Raw genomic sequence first — 21,627 nt, 5'->3', positions numbered from 1 at the left:
GTACACAGTCTAGACATGCTGAAGGGGCTCGGCCTAAACTTTGTCTATTTATTCCTCTCCACATTTGCTGCCTGACTGCTGATTTCCACCAGTATTTTGCAGAAATTAACCAGCATTTTTTTTTTCGATCAACCAGTTTCCAAATGCTTCTAATCTTTCTTTTGCAGCTTTTCCTGCTGGTTTGATTCCTCCTCCTCGTCGTCAACTCTGGACCCCATCTCTCTTTGCAGCCCCAAAGCCCTGACTCAATCTGGCAACTCTTTGGTTTCTGACTCTGCACCATCAAAGATTCACTCGCTAGTCTGCTGTCAGACTTTAGAGGTGCATTGTGTTACGAGACCGCAGGTTCGTTTACTGTGAGTGTCCCTTTAAGTGCCTGAGTGAGGCGGGTCTGTGACGTGAAACACAAAGGAGGGGGGGAAAAAGAGAGAGAGAAAGAGAGAGAGAGAGAGAGAGAGAGAGAGAGAGAGAGAGAGAGAGAGAGAGAGAGAGAGAGAGAGAGAGAGAGAGAGAGAGAGAGAGAGAGAGGAGAGCAGGGGAGGGGAGAGGGGAGGAGAGAGGGGAGGGCTGATGGGGAGGGGAGGAGGGGAAGGGAGGACAGGAGGAGAGGAGGGGAGGGGGAGGCGTGAGAGGGTTGGAGGGGGGAGAGGGGAGGGGAGGAGGGGAGGAGGGGTAGAGGGGAGGAGGTGGAGAGGGGGGAGGGGAGGAAGGAAGGATTTAGAGGGGGAGAGGGGGAGAGAGGGAGGGGGGAGAGGGGGAGGGGCAGAGGGGAGAGGGGCGAGGGGGGAGATGCGGGAGAGGGGAGAGAAAGTCAAAACCACAGTGAGCTTATCGTCTTATTCAGACCGGAGAAAATCATGCAGGTGTATAAGATGATGAGAGGCATTGGTCGTGTGGATAGACAGAGGCTTTTTCCCCAGGGCAGAAACGGCTAACACGAGGGGGAATAGGTTTAAGCTGCTTGGAAGTAGGTACAGAGGAGATGTCAGAGCTAAGCTTTGTTTAAGCAAAGAGTGGTGTGTGTGTGGAACGCACTGCCAGCGACGGTGGTAGAGGCGGATACAATAGGGTCTTTTAAGAGACTCTTAGATAGGTACATGGAGCTTAGGAAAATAGGTGGCTATGCGGTAGGGTAATTCTAAGCAGTTTCTAGAGTAAGTTACATAGTCGGCACAACATTGTGGGCCAAAGGGTCTGTAATGTGTTGTAGATTTCTATGATTCTATGAAATTCAAGGGAAATCTCTCCTCCCACAGAGTGGTGACTAGTTGCAACCTGTCATTTCAGGGTGAGTGCGAAGGGAATGGCAGGGGTAGATTTTGATATTCTGATATGGAACAGAAACATCGGCAGGGACCTCTCTAGTGAGACACGGAATTTGATACAGAAGTGATTTCATCTGTCACAGATCCACAATAATAAACGCCAGTCTAGTTTAAGGCTAACATCAGCAGAACAGACTCCTCCAATGCTCAGTGACCAGGGTTCAGTCCTGGGTGCGATGAGCAGCCGCAAGAACTACAGAATCTGACAGTAACAGTCCCTCATGAACCTGCAGCTGCCTTCAGTCGCCGTGATGGTTAAACATTTAACACGGAGCTGATTTGAACTTCCTCCCTGATGTGAAGTTGCTGGTGTTGCAGCAGCTGGGATGATTGAGTAAAACTCTTTGCTCACTCCGGACAGAAATGTGGCGTCTATTTATTGTGAACTCACCGGAGCATCACAAGGTGGGTTAACTGAATGAGTCTCTTCGCACACACGGAGCAGGTGAACGGCCGCTCCCCAGTGCGAAGCTGTTGGTGTATCTGCGATGGCCGACTGAATCCCTTCCAGAATGAGAGCCAGTAACTGATATCTCACTGCTATCAACGTCCTGGCGATGTATCCAATCATTTCACGGACATGAGCACGTGTTCGGGCGCTCCTTGTAGCGAGTGGGACGCTGTCTTCTCCAACATCTCAGCCTCCACATTCAAGGGTCGGTGGCATTCAAGCACTGGTGAACTGACACATACAGCGGAGTGAGTGTCGCTTTAAGTGCCTCAGGGAGGTGGGGCTGTGACGTCACAAACGCGTTGCAGCAGAGTCAGAGAGACAGAGGGGAGAGTGGGAGGAGAGGGAGGAAAGAGAGAGAGGGAGAGGGAGAGGGAGAGGGAGAGGAAGAGAGAGAGAGTGTGTGAGAGAGACTTCAGCTTGTCACTGCTATGCCCAAAAGATTGGGTTGATCATCAGCACGCAGTGCACAACGGATGTGTGACTGTCACTTCGTATCATCCATATGTGTGGATTTGTTGGAGTATCCTGTGGTATCACTTTTGTTGGCCCTTACCTGGAATCGGGGTCTTCTGTGCTAACCACTTGAAGACGATATTCCTGCAACTGTCACCTGGTGATATTTCTAAGTGGATTTCGTAACGAATCGACGGATAAGATCTTCGGCGACAGATATTTCGTTTACCCAGTGTGGAATGGGTGTGGAATTCTTCGTAATTGTCTTCTCTCTACATGTTCGTGTGGATTTACAAATCTCTCCTCTCACTCACTTGTTCCGTGGATTACTGAACTTTTCCACTTTACCATCTGAAGACTTTAAACATTGTTTCCCAAGCTTGATAGTTTGGGAGCTATATATACGCATAATACTGTTAACTTCTGTTTATTTTGTTTAATCTTTCATATTTGGAGTAGATACTAATATAGTGGTTATAACATCCAAACCAGACTCCGTTAGTGATCTGTTGCTGCTGGCACGTAACAATTGCAACAACCCAGCTGTCTGAGGCACAGTCCTTTAAAATTGGTGAAAATGACCCAAAACGTTGAAAAGAGCAGGGAAGAAGGAGTTTAACCAACTTCGTCCGGAGCCCTGAAGAACGTCACAACCACAGTGAGCTCATCGTCTTATTCAGTCTGGAGAAAATCATGCAGGGAATTCATGCAGGTGTATAAGATGATGAGAGGCATTGGTCGTGTGGATAGTCAGAGGCTTTTTCCCAGGGCAGAAACGGCTAACACGAGGGGGAATAGGTTTAAGCTGCTTGGAAGTAGGTACAGAGGAGATGTCAAAGCTAAGATTTTTAAGCAAAGAGTGGTGTGTGTGTGGAATGCACTGCCAGCGACGGTGGTAGAGGCGGATACAATAGGGTCTTTTAAGAGACTCTTAGATAGGTATATGGAGCTTAGGAAAATAGGTGGCTATGCGGTAGAGTAATTTAAGCAGTTTCTAGAGTAAGTTACATGGTCGGCACAACATTGTGGGCCAAAGCATCGGTAATGTGTTGTAGATTTCGATGATTCTATGAAATTCAAGAGAAATCTCCTATCCCACGGAGTGGAGACTAATTGCAACCTGTCATCTCAGGGAAAGTGAGAGAGGAACGGCAGGGGTAGATTTTGATATACTGATATGGAACAGACTGCAGGAGCCAGTTGGGCCGAGTGGCCTTTCTAGTGTACATTGTGAGTGTGGTAGAGACAGTAAGTACCTGAGACACAGGACCTGATACAGAACTGATTTATCTTTCACAGATCCACAATATTAAACACCAGTCTAGTTTAAGGCTAACATCAGCAGAACAGACTCCTCCAATGCTCAGTGACCAGGGTTCAGTCCTGGGTGCGATGAGCAGCCGCAAGAACTGCAGAATCTGGCAGTAACAGTCCCTCATGAACCTGCAGTTGCCTTCAGTCACCGTGATGGTTAAACATTTAACACGGAGCTGATTTGAACTTCCTCCCTGATGTGAAGTTGCTGGTGTTGCAGCAGCTGGGATGATTGAGTAAAACTATTTGCTCACTCCGGACAGAAATGTGGCCTCTATTTATTGTGAACTCACCGGAGCATCACAAGGTGGGTTAACTGAATGAGTCTCTTCGCACACACGGAGCAGGTGAACGGCCGCTTCCCAGTGCGAAGCTGTTGGTGTATCTGCGATGGCCGACTGAATCCCTTCCAAAATGAGAGCCAGTGAATGACGTCACACTGCTATAACGTCATGGCGGTGTATCCAATCAGATCACGGACATGGACAAATGGATCACTCCTTGTAGCGAGTGGGGCGCTGTCTTCTCCAGCATCTCCGCCTCCACATTCAAGGATCGGTGGCATTCAAGCGCTGGTGAACTGACAGATACAGCGGAACTAACGTGTTGTTGTGTTGGGATTCCCAAACACAAATCCTTTGACATTGCTACACTGCTAAAATTTTGCAAAGCACGTCAGTGGGTGAAGGACAACAATTCAACTGAAATAATTTGAGTCTTCATGGTGCCTTCTGATAAAAACACTGTCACAACTCAAAACATTTTGAAGGAACAAAGCTTCATCTTTTAACTGGCCACAGTTCCGGTATCATGCACAATATCAAACTCTCAGCTTCCCTCTCTGTGTCAAAATGGATCACTCCTCCCCTTCATCAGTCTGTGACTTGGCTCAGTTTGTCTGTCTCCTTCGCATTCTGAGCATGCGCCACACACCTGCTGAGATCACATTTTATTTACACGGCTGTGACTAGAGACTTTCTGATTATTATGTCCCTCCCGGCATTTGACGGTGGTAAACTCAGAGTCAGCAATGGTATTGAACATCGGGAGTAGGTGATTAGGCTTTTTCGTTGGAGATCGATAAACTGCCGGTAGTGTGTGTCTGGATGAGTGGGTCGTTTTCAGACTGGAAGGAGGTAGCGTTTGGAGTACCCCAGAGATCAGTCCCTGACCACAGTTGTTCACAGTTTAATGTCCTGGCGGAGGCAGCGAGGTGTGAGATGCCCCAGTCTGCTGGTGACGCAGAAAGAGTGGAGTTGGGGGAGGGGAGGCCATTCACATGCAATTTCGTAGCTTTGCAATCAGTACATAGTACACTGTGGGGAGCAGTGGCGGGTTCAAATCTGCTAATTAAATTTGCTGACGGCACTACATTGATCCGCCGGATCCCAAATAATAACGAGGCAGCCTACAGAGAAGTCATCACCCCGACACAGTGGTGTCAAGAAAACAACCTCTCCCTCATTGTGACAAAAACAAAGGAGCTGGTTGTGGATTACAGGAGGAATGGAGACAGGGACCACATTCAACATTTCCAAGTCTGTTATTGACACAAAATGCACATTTTTATATTGATCATGACAAAATGTATTTTTTCATACCGTTAATGACATAAAGCATATTTAAAGATTGTTACTGACAGAGAATCGTATATTTTGTGTTCCGTGTGTTATCTGAATGTACTTGCCTGTGATGCTGCCACAAGTCAGTGTTTCTCTGTACCTGCACCTTCCCGTACTTGTGCACTTGGCAATAAATTCAACAGGATCTGAGAAATCTCAGTGAGATTTGATTAGTGATGATCATCTTGGCAGCTCGGTAGGTCGAATGCATGAGACAGTACACTGTTAAATGCAAAACCCTGAACAATGATGATGATCAGAGTGATCTTAGACTCCAAGTTCATCGCTCCCTGAAAGAGACTGCACAGATTGATCGGGTGGTTAACAAGGCAAATGGAGTCGTTGTCTTTATTAGTTGAAGCATTGAGTTCAAAAGTCGGGAAGTTGTGTTGCAGCTGTTACGAGCCTGCGGTCGTACTGTGACTGTTTCTTTAAGAGCGCCGGCGTGAGGAGGCGGGGCTATGACGTCAGTCACAGGCTGACAGCGCTGACTGTGGACTGAACCATAAGAGAGAGAGAGCGATCTGCAGACAGGCAGTCGGCCAGTCTAAAGAGAGAGAGAGAGACTGGAAAAGCTGATAGCTTCAGTTAGTCGCAGCTGAGGCTTGGAACTCTCCTATGCCCACAAGAGTGGGTTGATCATCGGTACACGGACCCACAACGAACGTGTGTGGCTGTCACTTCGTATAATCCAGAGGAGTGAGTTTTGGAATATCTTGTGTTATCCCTTGCCTGGGTATGTTGTGTGGCAACCCCCGGAAGACGGTATTCCTGTGACAGGTCACTTTCGCTGATAACTTGTATGTGGACGGATTCAACAGATAAGAACTTCGTCGGCGGTTATTTTGTTGTAACTGCCTTTTCTCTACGTTTCACCCTGGATTACAAATATCTCTCTCCCATCATCTATTCCGTGGATTACTGAACTTTCCTACTTTACCATCTCAAGACTCTAAGCTTTGTTCCCTCACGCTTGATAGTTTGGGAATTATATTTACACATGTATACACATAACACTGTTAACTTTCCTTTATTTCATTAAGTTACTATAAGTAGATACTAATAAAGAGAATGGTTTTAACATCAAAACCAGACTCCACTGTGAACTCTATTGCTGCTGGTTCGTTTCTAAAACGCTACAGTTCGTAACACAGTTTTATAAAACTAGTTAGACCACATCTGGAGTGTTTCATACAGTTCTGGTCGCCCCCATTCTCGGAAGGATGTCGGGGCTTTGGACAGGGCGGGGAAGAGGTTAACCAGGACACTGCCTGGATTAGAGAGCATGAGCTATAACGAGAAGCTGGACAAACTTGTGCTGTTTTCTCCAGAGCGGCGCAGGCTGGGGTGAGACTGGATGGTCGTTTATCAGATTACGAGAGGAATAGATAGAGTGGACAGACGATATATTTTTCCCGGGGGTTGAAATGTCTAATACATTTAAGGTGAGAGGAGATGTGAGCGGCAAGTTTGCTTCTTTCCACAGAGTGGTGGGTAGCTGGCTCTCCGTCTGGGGGTGGGAGACCCTCCACCGTCACCTGATCCCGTTTCCTGTTGACATTTTTCCGCAGATCTGCAGCATCTGCGGGTCACTTTACGTGTACGTGTAGCTTCATCTTTCCCCGTTCAGACAAGGCAGTGAGATCCAGATCTGTCACGTTTTCTCGTTGTGGTGGACAATATGTTTTTTTCTGCAATATTTTCAGCATGTTTCATTCCACTGTTTTTACCTGCTGAAGTGCTGCCGATGTTTCTGGGTGTCTGACCCATTTATGTGAGAATTTAACCTTTTGTATTTATCTGCACTTCTCATAAATGTCTACAGTTCAGTTATGCTTCACTCCAAAATTTCCAAAGCAACAACCCGGTCAGTCAAATAGTTCCACACAATTAAAATAGTTTATTACATCTTTTTTTTTCATTTTGTACTATTCTTATTTTATTCTTATTCATATTCTTATTTTAAATCACAATTGTTAAAATCTATTGTTATGAATTAGGTTCTACTGCTGCCGCAGGGACAACGAATTTCATGACATATGCCGATGGTATTAAACCTGATTCTGATATTGATATGGGAGACCCACCACCGGTCACCTGATCCCAGTTACCGCAGACCGTAATGTGAGATTGAAGCATTTTCCATATATTTGTATTCCACAGAAATGACAACAGTTAAGTTTCCTTCTGAGGTTCCAGAACAGAAGCTCCGTCTGTCTAATATTTCCACACAATTAAAGTGGGGAATTTGTTTATTCTCATCATGTACTGAGCTACAGTGAAAATCTTGTCTGACGTACCATCCACGCAGATCACTACTTTACAACAGTACAGTGAGCTGATATACGACAGAACAATAACTGTAACAAAGCATTATGGCTGCAGAGAAAGTGCAGTGCAGATAGACATATGGTGCAGGGTCACGTCGAGTTACATTGTGAGGCCGAGAGCATTTTAACATTCATTTGGCTTATAGACACAGACAGGAAGCCGTCCTTGAGCTTGTCATTACTAATAACTGCAGGTCTTCTTTTCTCACTTTCTCGTGGCACTAGACAGGGATGTCCATTAAGCCCTTTATTATTTAATCTTGTATCGGAACCTTTAGCTATAACACTACGTGAAGCTAAAAGTATTCTTGGTATCTCTATGAATAGAACCATACATAAGATTTCTCTTTATGCAGATGATCTTTTGTTTTTTATTTCAAATTTTGAGGAATCAATTCCTAATCTTTTGGAAACACTTAAAGATTTCGCTAAATTTTCTGGATATAAACAACTTGAAAGAAGTGAATTGTTTCCATTAAATGTCCCTGTTAGTATATATAATGATATTCCTTTTAGAATTGTTAATACATTTAGATATTTAGGTATTATAATTACTAAAAAAATATAAAGATCTCTATAAAGCGAACGTAGTTCCTTTAATGGACTCCATGAAACAACAATTTTCTAGATGGAATCCACTTACTTTTTTTAATAGGTCGGATTCATGCTGTGAAAATGATCTTACTTAGATTTTTATATATTTTCCAAAATATACCTATCTTTTTAACTAAAAAATTTCAATCAAATTGACTCTCTTATTTCTTCCTTTATTTGGAACAATAAGAGACCAAGAATTAATAGCTATCATTTACACAAATCTACAAAACGATGGGGACTTGCACTTCCTAATTTAAGCCTGTATTATTGGGCTGTGAATATTAGACAATTATGTTTTTGGTTATATTGGCTTGATAAGAACCAAAAATCATTATGGGTTGATTTGGAATTAAAATCTGTTGAACAATTTTATTTAACTTCAATTTTAGGAGCTCCATTCCCTTTATAGCTCTCTGAAATTCCAAATTTAAATCTTTACCCGGTTATTAAACAATCCCTACGGATTTGGGTTCAGTTTCGTTTTTTTTTAAATTTTAAACAATTTAAGATGACTAGTTTTTTACATCGAAACTTCTCATTTAAACCTTCAACAACTGACCCCATTTTTCTCCTATGGAAAAATAAAGGGATCCATTCTTTTACAGATTTATTTTGTGATGGTCCATTATGATCTTTGAAGAGTTAATTAACAAATTTTCTCTCACTCATACACATTTTTTTGCAATATGTTCAGGTTAGACATTTTTTACGATATTTACCTGTTTCCATATTTACAAGAATCTGATTTTTTTGGATACCATTTTGAAATTGAATCCCTTCGTGAAAGGTTCCATTGGCAGCATTTATCATTTGTTTTTGTTACAAAACGAGAACCTATCACTAAAGATTAAACAAGATTGTGACAGAGAACTTAATATGACCTTTGTTAATGAAGATTGGCTTCGAGTTTTGAAAAACGTAAATTCTTCTTCTGTATGTGCCGACCATTGTTTAATTAAATTTAAAACTGTTCACCGTTATTATTTAACAAAGGGGAGACTATCTAAAATATTTCCTAGTATAGACAAATGCTGTGATAGTTGTAAAACTGAAGTAGCTACTTTGTCACATATGTTCTGGTCATGTTCTTCATTAAAATCGTTTTGGAAATCATTATTTTCTACAATTTCTAAAGCTCTGAAAATTAATTTACAAATTAATAGATTGACTGTTCTATTTGGAATAGCTCCACATCATATTCAGGGTATTTCATCTTCAGATCAACATGTAATTGCATTTGTTACACTACTGACAAGAAGGGCTATTTTATTAAAATGGAAAGATATTTCTTCCCCTACATTAATTGAATCGTTTTCTCAAGGAATGTTATGTCTTAGTTTGGAAAAAATAGAAGTAGAACTTATGATCCTCGATTCGATTTTGAGAGAAGATGGGGTTCTTTTGCCAAATATTATCATTTAATTTGAATTATGCTATATGATTTCCGTCCAATTTTATTTTTTTTATAAATATGAAATGACGGTTGATGATTCTTTTTAAAAAAATTTAGATGATGGTCAAACGTATTGCTCCGGGGGATTCATTCCTAATGGATTCCCCCCCCCCTTTTTGTGGTTAGTGGGTTTCTTTCCGAGTTAAATGGGGTACTTCTTTCCCTTATTTTTCTGTATATAGATTTTTCCATTTTTATATTTTACGATCAGTTTTTTCAGCTTTATTATGGTATACATATTAATCTATTGAAGTTTTGTATCATTTTATACCTGTAGACAATTATGTATCAATAAAAAAGATTCTAAAAATGAAAAATGAAACTGGCAAAACAATCACTAGACATATGGTGCAGAGTCACGTCGAGTTACATTGTGAGGCTGAGTACATTTTATCATTCATTTGGCTTATAACCACAGACAGGAAGCCGTCCTTGAGTCTGGTGTTACGCGCTTTAAGGCTTTTGTATCTCTTTCCCGATGGGGGAGCGGGTTTGCAGCAAGAATGTCCAGATTGTGAGGATCTTTGAGTACATGGCCTGCTTTTCCGAGGGATGGGAAGTGTAGGAAGAGTCCATGGAGTGGAGGCTTGTTTCTCTGATGTTCTCTGCTCTCCAAAGTTCTCTGCAGTTCCTTGCAGTCATGGGCAGAGCAATAGCCATACGAAGGCGTGAAGTATCGACAAGAAGCTCAGAGACCTCGGCCTTCACCCTGCCTTGTGTAGCTGAATCCTGGACTTCCTGTCAGATCGCCGGCAGGTGGTAAGTATGGGCTCGCTCACCTCTCTCTCTCTCTCTCTGACCCTCAGCACACATACCCCACAGGGTTGGCTTCTTGCCACCTACTTTACTCTGTGCACTCATGACTTGTGTCGCCACCCACAGCTCCAATCTGCTAATTAAATTTGCTGACGACACTACACTGACTGGCCTAATCTCAGATAATAACGAGGCAGCCGACAGAGAAGAAGTCATCACCCCGACACAGTGGTGTCAAGAAAACAACCTCTCCCTCATTGTGACAAAAACACAGGAGCTGGTTGTGGATTAGAGAAGGAATGGGAGACAGGTATCAAATTCAACATTTCCAAGTCTGTTGTTGACACAAAATGCACATTTTAATATTGATCATGACAAAATGTATTTTATATATCGTTAATGACTTAAAACATATTTACAGATTGTGACTGACAGAGAATCGTATAATTTGTGTTCCGTGTGTTATCTGAATGTACTTGCCTGTGATGCTGCCACAAGTCAGTGTTTCTCTGTACCTGTACCTTCCCGTACTTGTGCACTTGGCAATAAATTCAACAGGATCTAAGAAATCTCAGTGAGATTTGATTAGTGATGATCATCTTGGTAGCTCGGTAGGTCGAATGTATGAGACAGTACACTGTTAAATGCAAATCCCTGAACAGTGTCGATGATCAGAGGAATCTCAGACTCCAAGGAGGCGGGACTATGACGTCAGTCACAGGCTGACAGCGCTGACTGTGGACTGAACCATAAGAGAGAGAGAGAGCGATCTGCAGACAGGCAGTCGGCCAGTCTAAAGAGACAGAGAGAGAGAGACTAGAAAAGCTGATAGCTTCAGTTAGTCGCAGCTGAGGCTTGGAACTCTCCTATGCCCACAAGAGTGGGTTGATCATCGGTACACGGACCCACAACGAACGTGTGTGGCTGACACTTCGTATAATCCATAGGTGTGGGTTTTGGAATATCTTGTGTTATCCCTTGCCTGGGTATGTTGTGTGGCAACCCCCGGAAGACGGTATTCCTGTGACAGGTCACTTTCGCTGATAACTTGTATGTGGACGGATTCAACAGATAAGAACTAAGTCGGCGGTTATTTTGTTGTAACTGCCTTTTCTCTACGTTTCACCCTGGATTACAAATATCTCTCTCCCATCATCTATTCCGTGGATTACTGAACTTTCCTACTTTACCATCTCAAGACTCTAAGCTTTGTTCCCTCACGCTTGATAGTTTGGGAATTATATTTACACATGTATACACCTAACACTGTTAACTTTCCTTTATTTCATTAAGCTACTATAAGTAGATACTAATAAAGAGAGTGGTTTTAACATCAAAACCAGACTCCAGTGTGAACTCTATTGCTGCTGGTTCGTTTCTAAAACGCTACAGTTCGTAACACAGTTTTATAAAACTAGTTAGACCACATCTGGAGTGTTTCATACAGTTCTGGTCGCCCCCATTCTCGGAAGGATGTCGGGGCTTTGGACAGGGCGGGGAAGAGGTTAACCAGGACACTGCCTGGATTAGAGAGCATGAGCTATAACGAGAAGCTGGACAAACTTGTGCTGTTTTCTCCAGAGCGGCGCGGGCTGGGGAGAGACTGGATGGACATTTCTAAGATTTCGAGAGGAATAGATAGAGTGGATATATTTTTCCTGGGGGCTGAAATGTGAGAGGAGATGTGAGCGGCAAATTTGCTTCTTTCCACAGACTAATGAGTAGCCGGAGTCTCTGCCTGGGGGGGGGGGGGGGGGGGGTTCAATCAATCCTGACACGTGATCCTGTTTGCCCCTCCCATTTAACAGCAGATGGGCAGCATCTGCGCATCTGTTTCCGAGGCCCCGCCTCCCGGTGATGTAACAATCTCTTCGCGCATGTCCACAGTCTCCGGGTGGACGGTGTTTTCCTCTCCGTTCAGAGCTGAAGTGGGTCGGCTGTGTGTTCAGGAAAGACTTTCGTCTGTTCCGTCGGGATCACTGTCTGCGGGCCGAAGATATCACTTTCCCATCGGTGAGTATTGAGACCGACCCCGAGCGGGGAGATCCGATGTTGGCCGTGAGCCCCGAACTGAGGGCCAGGAATTCATTTGTTTCCCAACTATCTGGGCTCGTCAGAAATGTGTCGACTTCACTTAATCTGCATTGAACGATCCAAACCAGGAGCCCAGGCTGTCTGTTTCCACAGAATTGAAATGGAAGTCCCGCCGTCAGGTCACGTGAGGCTGTGTGCCGCAGATTCGCCCCGCCCTCCCCTTTGTGACGCCAGATCACGTGGTGTGATTTTGGTCGCTGAGTCCCATTAACTTACCCGAACTCGCCTTGTTTCCTGAGGCTCCTCAGATTTGTTCTGGAGCTTTATGGCGGTTGTGTCTTCTTCCGGAGTGGGTGGGTGAGAAAGGAGAACGTCCCAGGTTGTGGGGATCTTTGATTTCACTGCCTGCTTTACCGAGGGACTGGGAAGTCTAGGGGGAGAATGGTTCGAGCCTCCGCTCCCCGCAGTAGAGCTGAGCCATGCATTACTCCTGCACGTTTATAGTCCAGCGACGGCGGTCGGTCCAGTATAGACAAGACAAGATCTGTATCCTAGGATCTGTAATACAAATTTCCTGAAATGGTCCTGTTTTAACCTGGAAATGGAGTGATAGTATTACAGTAAAGGAAGCACAACTTTTCCCAGTAAATTATCCTGGAACCGATTTGTCTGTTATTCCTGGAAATGTGTCCGGTGCAGTTGTTGCTAATGAGGTTCACATGAATAATCTTAGGAATGATCGGTGTTATGTATGAGGAGCATTTGATGGTTCTGGACCTGTGCTCAATGGAGTTCAGAGGGACGGTGGGGGTGGTGGGGGGATGTATGGTTAAGTAAACTTACCGAATGCTGAAAAGCCTGGATACAGTGGACATGGAGAGGATGTTTCCATTAGACAGAGAGTCTGTGATCTGAGAGCACCGTCTCAGAATAAAGATGCTTTCCTTTAAAACTGAGATGAGAAAAAATTTTTGGCCACAAGATGTCTGATCTGTGGAATTTGTTGCCGCAGAATTTGTTTGAGGCTGCCATTTGGGTATATTTGTGAAGATTAATATACTGATGATTGCTGAGTAGTTTCAGGGTTACAGGAGGAAGGCAGGAATATGGTGTTGGAATAAAAATTGGCCATGATTGAATGGTTGAGTGGTGGAGCAGACCAGATGGATTGAATCACCTAATTCTGTTCCTGTGTCTTGTGTCTTACCATGACTGAATGATGGCTCCTTCTTATCCCGTATTGTTTTGTGATGTGTGAGGGACAATTAAAGATTGTTCACTGACATCATTATATTTGCCAACGTTTAAATTTCAGTGAGTTTTGTTCCTAGTAACATTCAGCAGATACGTTTGGTCCTCCTTTTCATTGTTAACGTGCTTCATTATCTTTCATGTTAAAGTTAGACCTGCAGTGAGAGATTTATTGGAAGAAAAACCACGACTGAAGACGAGGGAACAGCAACAAGTGAACCAGCCCGAGGATTGAGAGCATCAACTGGAGAGAACCCATCTGACTTGGAGATTCCAGTGATTCAGTCAGGAGAAAGTTTGGTGAGTCTCATTTACTCAAACACTGGTCCTTTAGACATTACGTACCTGTACAAAGGAAGGTAGGAAATAGTTGGGAGTGAGACTGAATGTGCCCAGAAGAACCAGTTATGCCAGTACCAGTCAGACTCAGTTATGAAGAAGCACCCCCCCCCCCAATTTTCCCTTTAAACTTTTCACCCTTCACCCTTAACCCATGTCCTCTGGTTTTTTTTCTCCCCTAGCCTCAGTGGAAAAAGCCTGCTTGCATTCACTCTATCTATACCCATCATAATTTTATACATCTCTATCAAATCACCCCTCATTCTCCTACGCTCCAGGGAATAAAGTCCTAAACTATTCAACCTTTCTCTGTAACTCAGTTTCTCAAGTCCTGGCAACATCCTTGTAAACCTTCTCTTGCACTCTTTCAACCTTAGTATTATCCTTCCTGTAATTCAGTGACCAAAACTGCACACAATACTCCAAATTTGGCCTCACTAATACCTTATACAACCTCACCATAACATTCCAACTCTTATAATCAATACTTTGATTTATAAAGGCCAATGAACCAAAATCTCTCTTTACTACCCTATCTACCTGTGATGCCACTTTTAGGGAATTTTGTATCAGTATTCCTAGATCCCTCTGTCCTAGTGCACACCTCAGCGCCCTGCCATTTACCTTGTATGTTCTACCTTGGTTTTTCCTTCCAAAGTGCAATACCTCACACATGTCTATATTAAACTACATCTGCCATTTTTCTAGCTGGTCCAGATCCCTCTGCAAGCTTTGAAAACCTTCCTCACTGTCCACTACACCTCCAATCTTTGTATCATCAGCAAACCTTCTGATCGAATTTACCAAATTATCATCCAGATCATTGATATAGATGACAAATAACCATGGACCCAGCACTGATCCCTGTGGCACACCACTAGTCACAGGCCTCCACTCAGAGTAGCAATCCTCCACTACCACTCTCTGACTTCTCCCATTCTCAATTCCCAATCAAATTTACTACCTCACCATGTATACCTAGTGACTGAATCTTCCTAACTAACCTCCCATGCGGGACCTTGTCAAAGGCCGTACTGAAGTCCACTACATCCACTGCCTTGCCTTCATCCACTTTCCTTGTAACCTCCTCGAAAATCTCTAATATATTTGTTAAACATAACCTACCATGCACAAAGCCGTGTTGACTCTCCCTAATAAGTCCCTGTCTGTCTAAACAATTGTCAATCCTATCTCTTAGTACTCCTTCCAATAATTTACCCATGACCAACATCAAACTTACCAGCCTATAATTTCCTGGATTACTTTTTGAGCCTTCTTTAAACAATGGAACAACATGAGCTATCCGCCAATCCTCTGGCACCTCACCCATAGATAACTACTTTTAAATATATCTGCCAGGGCCGTTGCAATTTCAACACTAGTCTCCTTCATGGTCCGAGGGAATACCCTGTCAGGTCCTGGAAATTTATCTACTTGCCTCAAGGTAGCAAGCACCTCCTCCTCTTCTATCTGTATAGGTTCCATGACCTCAATACTTGTTTGCTTCATTTCCATTGACTCCATGCCAGTTTCCTTAGTAAATTCAGACACAAAAAAATCATTTAACATCTCCCCAATTTCTTTTGGTTCCATACATAGCCGACCACTCTGATCTTCAAGATGACCAATTTTATCCCTTAACTATCCTTTTGCTATTAATATACCTGTGGAAGCTCTTACTATCCTTCACCTTGACTGCTAACGCTACCTCATGTCTTCTTTCAGCCCTCCTGATTTCTTCCTTAGGTATTTTTTTGCACTTTTTATACTCCTCAAGTACCTTATTTGCTCCCTGTTTCTTATACATGTCATACATCTCTCTCTTCTTTATCAGAGTTCCAATATCCATCGAGAACCAAGGTTCCTTATTCTTATTCACTTTGCCTTTAATCCTGAGACTTTGTTCCCAAGGTGTCCTCATGGGCTGTCCAGAAATGATTTCAGCTGGTGACAGCCCTGTTTTCCCCTGTGGGGTAACCCTCATGTGGAATCGGGCTAATGGTCGGACCTTCAACCAAGTGAGTCCAGTCTCCACTGTTAGTCTGGCCAGTTTACTCTTCAGAATGCCATTGGCTCTTTCCACTCTGCCAGCGGCCCGTGGGTGGTGTACAAACTGGAATTGTTGCTTGATAGCTAGTTTGTTACATACTCCTTCATTTACTTTCACCATAAAGTGTGAGCCATTGTTGAATTCAGCATCTCTGCCAGGCCGTACCTGGGAATTATTTCCTGTAATAATACCTTCACAACAGTTACAGCAGTATTAATGGTAGTTGGAATAGCTTCAATCCATCTACTAAACACATCTATAATAACTAAGCAGTATCTATAGCAATGTATTCTAGGCAATTCAATAAAATCAACTTGTAGACACAAAAAAGATCCACCTGTCAAGGGAGTCATACCCGGTGTGCAGGGTACAGGTTACCAACCATTCCCTCCTTTCCCAGGTGTGTACAATTATGTATATAATCGACCAATATTGGTAAAAACTGTGTAGGAACCCAAACCTGTCCCACTGGGGTGATTCAAAAACATAGGTCGGGGTCTTTCTGGCACCCCATCTGGGACCACAGTTTTCACTCCTCCTCAGAGGCGTCCCTCTGAGAAGAACAAAACTCGAGGTAGCTGTAGAGCGGTGAGTAAGTTGTTTACAAAAGTGACATTACTAATGGGGTGGCCAGAGGAAGTCAGGAACCCCCACGTTCCCAGAGATCCCCGTAGTCATGTACAATTCCAAACGCTTAACGGGAGTCTGTGTAAATGTTCCCACTTCTGTCTGTTGCTGGGATACAGGCACGAGTCAGAGCAAACAGCTCAGCCTTCTGGATGGAGACAGCTGCTTCAAAAGATGCCTGTTCAATTACTTCACTGTCCGTCACTATCGCATATTCAGAATATCGTATTCCTGCTCGATCCACAAAAGAGCTTCCGTCCTCATAAAACATTGCCTCGGGCTAGAGGGGGTATTGCGGAATGCATGGGAGAGTCTGTACTTCTTTCACAGTGATCCTGATGGGCTAGAGGGGGTATTGCGGAATGGATGGGAGAGTCTGTCCTTCTTTCACAGTGATCCGAACGGGCTAGAGGGGGTATTGTGGAATGGATGGGAGAGTCTGTCCTTCTTTCACTGAGATCCGGACAGGCTAGAGGGGGTATTGCAGAATGGATGGGAGAGTCTGTCCTTCTTTCACAGTGATCCGAACGGGCTAGAGGGGGTATTGCAGAATGGATGGGAGAGTCTGTCCTTCGTTCACAGTGATCCGAACGGGCTAGAGGGGGTATTGCAGAATGGATGGGAGAGTCTGTCCTTCTTTCACAGTGATCCGGACGGGCTAGAGGGGGTATTGCAGAATGGATAGGAGAGTCTGTCCTTCTTTCACAGTGATCCGGACGGGCTAGAGGGAGTATTGCAGAATGGATGGGAGAGTCTGTCCTTCTTTCACAGTGATCCGGTCAGGCTAGAGGCGGTATTGCAGAATGGATGGGAGAGTCTGTCCTTCTTTCACAGTGATCCGGACGGGCTAGAGGGGGTATTGCAGAATGGATGGGAGAGCCTGTCCTTTCACAGTGATCCAGACGGGCTAGAGGGGGTATTGCAGAATGGATGGGAGAGTCTGTCCTCCTTTCACAGTGATCCAGACGGGCTAGAGGGGGTATTGCGGAATGGATGGGAGAGTCTGTCCTTCTTTCACAGTGATCCGGACGGGCTAGAGGGGGTATTGCAGAATGGATGGGAGCGTCTGTCCTTCTTTCACAGTGATCCTGACGGGCTAGAGGGGGTATTGCAGAATGGATGGGAGAGTCTGTCCTTCTTTTGCAGTGATCCGGACAGGCTAGAGGGGGTATTGCAGAATGGATGGGAGAGTCTGTCCTTTCACAGTGATCCAGACGGGCTAGAGGGGGTATTGCAGAATGGATCGGAGAGTCTGTCCTTTCACAGTGATCCAGACGGGCTAGAGGGTGTATTGCAGAATGGATGGGAGAGTCTGTCCTTCTTTCACAGTGATCCGGACAGGCTAGAGGGGGTATTGTGGAATGGATGCGAGTGTCTGTCCTTCTTTCACTGTGATCCGGATGGGCTAGAGGGGGTATTGCGGAATGGATGGGAGAGTCTGTCCTTCTTTCACAGTGATCCAGACGGGCTAGAGGGGGTATTGTGGAATGGATGGGAGAGTCTGTCCTTCTTTCACTGTGATCCGGACAGGCTAGAGGGGGTATTGCAGAATGGATGGGAGAGTCTGTCCTTCTTTCACAGTGATCCGGACGGGCTAGAGCGGGTATTGCAGAATGGATGGGAGAGTGTGTCCTTCTTTCGCAGTGATCCTGACAGGCTAGAGGGGGTATTGCAGAATGGATGGGAGAGTCTGTCCTTTCACAGTGATCCAGACGGGCTAGAGGGGGTATTGCAGAATGGATGGGAGAGTCTGCCCTTTCACAGTGATCCAGACGGGCTAGAGGGAGTACTGCAGAATGGATGGGAGAGTCTGTCCTTCTTTTGCAGTGATCCCGACAGGCTAGGGGGGTATTGCAGAATGGATGGGAGAGTCTGTCCTTCTTTCACAGTGATCCGGACAGGCTAGAGGGGGTATTGCAGAATGGATGGGAGAGTCTGTCCTTCTTTCACAGTGATCCGGACAGGCTAGAGGGGGTATTGTGGAATGGTTGCAATGGTCTGTCCTTCTTTCACTGTGATCCGGATGGGCTAGAGGGGGTATTGCGGAATGGATGGGAGAGTCTGTCCTTCTTTCACAGTGATCCGGACGGGCTAGAGGGGGTATTGCAGAATGGATGGGAGAGTCTGTCCTTCTTTCACAGTGATCCTGACGGGCTAGAGGGGGTTTTGCAGAATGGATGGGAGTGTCTGTCCTTCTTTCACAGTGATCCGGACGGGCTAGAGCGGGTATTGCAGAATGAATGGGAGTGTCTGTCCTTCTTTCACAGTGATCCGGACGGGCTAGAGCGGGTATTGCAGAATGGATGGGAGTGTCTGTCCTTCTTTCACTGTGATCCGGACAGGCTAGAGGGGGTATTGCAGAATGGATGGGAGAGTCTGTCCTTCTTTCACTGTGATCCGGACAGGCTAGAGGGGGTATTGCAGAATGGATGGGAGAGTCTGTCCTTTCACAGTGATCCGGACGGGCTAGAGGGGGTATTGCAGAATGGATGGGAGAGTCTGCCCTTTCACAGTGATCCAGACGGGCTAGAGGGGGTATTGCGGAATGGATGGGAGAGTCTGTCCTTTCACAGTGATCCAGACTGGCTAGAGGGGTATTGCAGAATGGATGGGAGAGTCTGTCCTTCTTTCACAGTGATCTGGACAGGCTAGAGGGGGTATTGCAGAATGGATGGGAGAGTCTGTCCTTCTTTCACATTGATCCGGACGGGCTAGAGGGGGTATTGCAGAATGGATGGGAGAGTCTGTCCTTCTTTCACAGTGATCCGGACAGGCTAGAGGGGGTATTGTGGAATGGTTGCAATGGTCTGTCCTTCTTTCACTGTGATCCGGATGGGCTAGAGGGGGTATTGCGGAATGGATGGGAGAGTCTGTCCTTTCACAGTGATCCAGACTGGCTAGAGGGGTATTGCAGAATGGATGGGAGAGTCTGTCCTTCTTTCACAGTGATCCTGACGGGCTAGAGGGGGTTTTGCAGAATGGATGGGAGTGTCTGTCCTTCTTTCACAGTGATCCGGACGGGCTAGAGCGGGTATTGCAGAATGGATGGGAGAGTCTGTCCTTCTTTCACAGTGATCCGGACAGGCTAGAGGGGGTATTCCAGAATGAATGGAAGAGTCTGTCCTTCTTTCACAGTGATCCGGATGGGCTAGAGCGGGTATTGCAGAATGGATGGGAGTGTCTGTCCTTCTTTCACTGTGATCCGGACAGGCTAGAGGGGGTATTGCAGAATGGATGGGAGAGTCTGTCCTTCTTTCACTGTGATCCGGACAGGCTAGAGGGTGTATTGCAGAATGGATGGGAGAGTCTGTCCTTTCACAGTGATCCGGACGGGCTAGAGGGGGTATTGCAGAATGGATGGGAGAGTCTGCCCTTTCACAGTGATCCAGACGGCTAGAGGGGGTATTGCGGAATGGATGGGAGAGTCTGTCCTTTCACAGTGATCCAGACTGGCTAGAGGGGTATTGCAGAATGGATGGGAGAGTCTGTCCTTCTTTCACAGTGATCTGGAGAGGCTAGAGGGGGTATTGCAGAATGGATGGGAGAGTCTGTCCTTCTTTCACATTGATCCGGACGGGCTAGAGGGGGTATTGCAGAATGGATGGGAGAGTCTGTCCTTCTTTCACAGTGATCCGGACAGGCTAGAGGGGGTATTGCAGAATGGATGGGAGAGAATGTCCTTCTTTCACAGTGATCCGGACGGGCTAGAGCGGGTATTGCAGAATGGATGGGAGAGTCTGTCCTTTTTTCACTGTGATCCGGACAGGCTAGAGGGGATATTGCAGAATGGATGGGAGAGTCTGTCCTTCTTTCACATTGATCCGGACGGGCTAGAGGGGGTATTGCAGAATGGATGGGAGAGTCTGTCCTTCTTTCACAGTGATCCGGACAGGCTAGAGGGGGTATTGCAGAATGGATGGGAGAGTCTGTCCTTTTTTCACAGTAATCCGGACAGGCTAGAGGGGGTATTGCAGAATGGATGGGAGAGTCTGTCCTTTTTTCACTGTGATCCGGACGGGCTAGAGTGGGTATTGCAGAATGGATGGGAGAGTCTGTCCTTCTTTCACAGTGATCCGGACAGGCTAGAGGGGGTATTGCGGAATTGATTGCAGAGTCTGTCCTTCTTTCGCAGTGATCCGGACAGGAGGGCTGACGTCATGGACTGAAATTGCCCAGAGATGGGGTACAACGTTTTGGGTTCGGTCACTATTAAAAGAATGTCTTACCAGATGTCCCGATTTCACCTCAGACTCCTTCCAGTATCGAAGTTGGCCCGCGGCAAAGTCTTGCCAGTCTCCCTCGGTGCTGGAGGCCTGTTTCGTCAGGGTGTAGGCAAGGAGCCCTAGGCTCTTTGTCTTGAACCCAGGGCAAACCTTGAAGGTGGTATGGGGAACCACCAATCCTGTCTGTCGCCAAAAGAAATCTGGAACTTCAGCAAGAAATGCAATGCCGTCTCTTCCTTTAACCTCTCCAATCACCATGACTGGGAATTTCTGTCCCTCGAGGGGTGCATAATATTAGGTTTCCTCAGTTGAGGACCACGTAGGGTCATAGCACAGAGTCACATGAGAGTCAGCGGCTGGCAGAAGGGGTTCAAATGTACTGGAGTCCAGATAAAGTGCCCACCTCTCGGTGTTCAGAGGAAGCTCTCAGTTGTTCACAGTTCCAGCGTGATATCCTTGTCCGTGCATAGAATCTCGACTTCCAATGGACAGAGCAAATCTCTCCCTACGAGATTTCACCCCCGTCTGGTGGTGACTGTCATTGAAACCTCACACTGGTTCCCCTGGAATTCCACCTGCGGTTGCTGGGTACGTGAATATGTACGTTCCGTGCCATCGAACCCTGACAGAGTGATTGTAGCGTCTGATAGCTGGAATCCCTTTTCCGATACTGTTTCCTGACCGAGAGTGGTTGTGGTTGCCCTCATATCAATCATAAACGGAACTGGATTTCCAGCAACTTGCAATATTACATTGGGCTCTTCCTGAGTGTTGGCACTCATGGTTGGAAGCATCTTCT

At 45.4% G+C, this 21,627-nt stretch overlaps 1 protein-coding gene across 5 annotated transcripts in view; it reads left to right on the top strand.

Moving 5' to 3' along the window:
• Nucleotides 1-12,186: 12,186 nt before the first annotated feature.
• The window catches only part of LOC140722119 (uncharacterized), a 1,111,870-nt gene continuing 1,102,429 nt past the window's right edge, over nucleotides 12,187-21,627 (top strand). For all 5 annotated transcript variants that reach the window (XR_012097536.1, XR_012097537.1, XR_012097539.1 and 2 more), the window contains exons 1-2: nucleotides 12,187-12,317; nucleotides 13,739-13,889. The gene's annotated coding sequence lies outside the window, so the exon portion shown is untranslated. The remainder of the gene's footprint in view (nucleotides 12,318-13,738; nucleotides 13,890-21,627) is intronic.

Source organism: Hemitrygon akajei, unplaced genomic scaffold (genome assembly GCF_048418815.1).
Source record: "Hemitrygon akajei unplaced genomic scaffold, sHemAka1.3 Scf000069, whole genome shotgun sequence".
In the NCBI taxonomy this organism is placed as follows: Eukaryota; Metazoa; Chordata; class Chondrichthyes; order Myliobatiformes; family Dasyatidae; genus Hemitrygon; species Hemitrygon akajei.
The sequence above is the reverse complement of the archived record's forward strand: the minus strand, read 5'-3'. Positions and strand labels throughout refer to the sequence as shown.